The sequence below is a fragment of the Salmo salar genome, chromosome 06, assembly GCF_965601325.2.
Source record: "Salmo salar chromosome 06, fSalSal1, whole genome shotgun sequence".
NCBI lineage: Eukaryota > Metazoa > Chordata > Actinopteri > Salmoniformes > Salmonidae > Salmo > Salmo salar.
The window spans coordinates 37770946-37775361 of NC_138296.1; the positions used below are offsets into that span (position 1 = coordinate 37770946).

General features: G+C 44.5%; 2 long non-coding RNA genes across 2 annotated transcripts; one reads left to right on the forward strand and one right to left on the reverse strand.

Moving 5' to 3' along the window:
* Positions 1–1593, forward strand: LOC145879833 (uncharacterized). The gene is made up of 3 exons (XR_014392656.1): positions 1–168; positions 272–993; positions 1210–1593. It is a non-coding gene; the product is annotated as an uncharacterized LOC145879833 (long non-coding RNA).
* Positions 1594–3168: 1575 nt separating this feature from the next.
* Positions 3169–3750, reverse strand: LOC123743433 (uncharacterized). Its single transcript, XR_006770214.2, has 2 exons — positions 3611–3750; positions 3169–3491 (listed from the first exon to the last, which is right to left on the reverse strand). It is a non-coding gene; the product is annotated as an uncharacterized LOC123743433 (long non-coding RNA).
* Positions 3751–4416: the final 666 nt, after the last annotated feature.

Genomic DNA, 4416 nt, shown 5'->3' on the forward strand with positions numbered 1-4416 from the left:
GTGTGTGAATGCCTGTCTGTCTCTGAGCAGGGTCCTAATGCTTCATATCAAGCGGTTTACTGCAGGCAACTGGGAGCCAGAGAAGGTGGATGATCCCATATCCATCCCTGCAGAACTGACCCTCCCAGCCGTATGTGGGGCGACAGCCCCTGTCCAGCATGGAGCCAGGTTGGTTTAGACTCTGTTTGGGGACATTGCACATTGGGTAGCCAACACACACCATGATTTTCACACACTAGATATTTCTTTTCAATGCCATCAATTTACACAGGGCAAGCTCCATGGGGAAAAACAACATGGACAACACACCTGCAAACTCCCCGAAAGGCACCCTTGATAGACCAGGTAGGACATTGTGTTACTGACATCATGCAGAACACCCTCTCATGAAACAGGACTATTGAGGAAAGCAAGTCAGAAGCTGAAGTTAAGAGTATATTTGTTGATAGGTTTCCACTTCACTTTCTGGTTTGCATTTACACTATATTTGATATACCCCCACCAGCTTCAAATTCCTCTGACCAGCTAGAGAAACCAGCTGTTAGTGAGAAAGAGCAGCAGGCAGCCGCTGTGGTGAGGAGAGAGAGAAATAGAGAGAGAGATAATTCCATCCAGTTGAGATAGTGGGCGGATCAAGATAAGGCAGTTATAGAAGGCACCCCTATCCTGTAGACAAAATAACAATCCTATTATTAAATGTGTTTCCTTACAGAGACACCAGCCAGACAATATCTACAAATTGTCAAGTGTGATCTCACATCTGGGAGACAACATGTGTACAGGTAAAATGCACGCACGCACACACAATTCTGAAAGCTTAATGTACACTCTATTCTGTTTCCCTTGTTCCCTAGGCCACTACATCAGTGATGTTTTGGACAGCCGTGGCAGTGGGTGGCTCTGCCTGGATGACGCACATGTCTTGAGGACAGATGAGGCCACTGTGCTGAGGGCAACGGCACAGACTGCCTACATCCTGTTCTATGTCTGCAGGTAAGGCTCTAGCCCACACATTTGAGAAGAATGCCACAAATGGAGTCAATCACGACAATGAGTCATCAAGAAAAAAAAAAGTGTTCACCAAAGCTAGAAAGATGATTAATTGACCACGCATTAAGAGTTATCCCTTTAACGTGTAATCCCTCTGTATGTGTTATTTTCCAGACATTGTATGTACATGTAAGATCTCCCTGTCATTTCTCATTGTAGTGGAGCAGGTGAAGGAGACCAGGCCCCTCACTACTAGGAGAAGCACCAGGAGAACCCATCGTTAGGGGCACAGCGCTCAGGGACCACCTGGAGTAGCACCTACCGCACACCAAGAAACATCAGATTCATCGAATTAGGATGCCCTAGACCACCATCAAGCTGCCCTAGACCACCATCAAGCTGCCCTAGACCACCATCAAGCTGCCCTAGACCACCATCAAGCTGCCCTAGACCACCATCAAGCTGCCCTAGACCACCATCAAGCTGCCCTAGACCACCATCAAGCTGCCCTAGACCACCATCAAGCTGCCCTAGACCACCATCAAGCTGCCCTAGACCACCATCAGGCTGCCCTAGACCACCATCAGGCTGCCTTAGACCACCATCAAGCTGCCCTAGACCACCATCAGGCTGCCCTAGACCACCAGAAGAAACAGCCTACACCACTGTAGGCTATCCACTGTTTTATATTTATATAAACATCTCACCTACCTAGTGCAATTCATTTTCCTTTACTGTACATGGTAGTTAATAACTGCACCTACAGTGCATTCAGAAAGTATTCAGACCCCTTGACTTTTTCCACATTTTGTTAAGTTACAGCCTTATTCTAAAATGGATTAAATTGTTTTTCTTCTTCTCATCAATCTACCCCATAATGACAGCAAAAACAGGTTTTTAGAATTTTTTGCAAATGTATAAAGAAAACAAAAAGCTTAACTATCACATTTACATAAGTATTCAGACCCTTTACTCAGTACTTTGTTGAAGCACCTTTGGCAGCGATTACACCCTCGAGTCTTCTTGGGTATGACGCTACAAGCTTAGCACACCTGTATTTGGGGAGTTTCTCCCATTCTTCTCTGCAGATCCTCTCAAGCTCTGTCAGGTTGGATGGGGAGAATCGCTGCACAGCTATTTTCAGGTCTCCAGAGATGTTCAATCAGGTTAAAGTCTGGGCTCTGGCTGGGCCACTCAGAGACTTGTCCCCAAGCCACCCCTGCGTTGTCTTGGCTGTGTGCTTATGGTCGTTGTCTTGTTGGAAGTTGACCCCTTCGCCCCAGTCTGAGATCCTGAACGCTCTGGAGTTGGTTTTCAACAAGCATCTCTCTGTACTTTGTGCCGTTCATCTTTCCCTCGATTCTGACTAGTCTCCCAGTCCCTGCTGCTGAAAAACATCCCCACAGCACGATGCTGCCACCACCATACTTCACCGTAGAAATGGTGCCAGGTTTCCTCCAGATGTGACGCTTGGCATTCAGGCCAAGGAGTTCAATCTTGTTTCTCATGGTCTGAGAGTCTTTAGGTGGCTTTTGGCAAACTCCAAGCGTGCTGTCATATGCCTTTTGCTGAGAAGTGGCTTCCGTCTGGCCACTCTACCAGAAAGACCTGATTGGTGGAGTGCTGCAGAGATGGTTGTCCTTCTGGAGGGTTCTCCAATCTCCACAGAGGAACTCTGGAGCTCTGTCAGAGTGACCATCAGGTTCTTGTTCACCTCCCTGACCAAGGCCTTTCTCACCTGATTGCTCAGTTTGGCCAGGCAGCCAGCTCTAGGAGTCTGAGGTTCCAAACTTCTTCCATTTAGGAATGATGGAGGACAATTCCTTCGACCTCATGGCTTGGTTTTTGTTCTGACATGCACTGTCAACTGCGGGACCTTATATAGACAGGTGTGCCTTTCCAAATCATGTACAATCATGTACAAGTATTTCTGTTTTTTATTTTGTATAAATTTGCTAGAATGTCTAAAAACCTGTCTTCACTTTGTCATTATGGGGTATTGTGTGTAGATTGATGAGGATTTGTAATTCTTTTATCCTTTTTGAATAAGGCTGTAACGTAACAAAATGTGGAAAAAGTCAATGGGTGTGAATACGTTCCGAATGCACTGTATAAGAGGCAATCTCTATCATTCATTCATGTTGAGTAAAAAGTGGAAAAAGTTTATAATATTAAAACAATATTGTGTGTCTGTGCACAGTCTATCTACGCACTCCCTCAGGATTTGAATGTAACCACAAATACAATAAAGTAATGGAACAATGAATGGCAATGTAACAGACCATACATCACAGATCAGTTTGGAAGACAGTCTTGACCCACAACTACTGTGGGAAAGACTAAGAGGACATCAGAGCTGGGGGCTCTGCGACTGGAGGTGTGGGCTCCTCTGGGGGGATAGGGATGGCTGCAGGGGCCGGGCCCGCAGACGACCCAGAGTCCTGGACAGGGGCCTTGGATGCCTCTGAGGAAGGTGTTGAAGCAGCTGTGGCAGACTTTGCCTAGTTCCAGAGGAGATATAAACAGGCTATTACTGTCATCTATGCAGACAATCATGTGACCCAAAACAGGTGGGTGCAGCTCATTATGAGTCCAAGTAAAATGGATTAGGGAAATGTACCTTCGATACCATAACTACAACGAAATTCTTCTCGTCAATTTTGTAGTCTTTAATAGGTGTGTCATCTTGCAGGATTTTGCCAGCATATATGAGCTTCTGTCCAGACACTGGGAAGTTATCTTCTCCTTCAGTACCTTCACCTGTTGAAACCAAAAATAAGCTGTTCAGCCTTGTTAATTGTTAAACACAGTGCAACCAAAAAGTTGCTCGCTAACACTGACTGTTTGAATTGCCCAACTTTTTACATTGCGGTTTACCTTACATGATGTAGCTAGCTAGCCATTTTCACTCGTTATGACCTAGCTAGTAAAGGTCTGCTAGAATATTGCTGATTAATCGTCCAACTAGACTTGCATAGACTAAAATAGATAACGTAGTTAGCTAGCTAGCTAGTAATATGGCTGTCAAGCTAATATACAACAAATGGCTGTCTAGCAAATATGGCTATCTAGCAAATATACAACAAATGTACTAACGTTAGTATTTTTGTTTAGTTTACAGTCACTAGGCAGAGTGGCACCTTTTCAATGAGGTACGGTCAGAGGTCCTCCTAACATACAATGATGAAGACAGCTTGTCGGTCGGAACGTTGGATATTAGGTTATTCAATTATTGAGTCTGAGCAAGAGAGTGCGGCTCTCCTTTTCTTTTTCAAAGGTCATCCTAACAACCATTGCAAAGCTACACGTTCGATCTGTATCAGATCAGCGTCAACTGAAGTGAAATAGGCATTTTACTTTCCATAATAAAATATTACTCTAAAGTATTTTAAGAAGATAGAAGCTAATAAATATGTTTTATGTTTA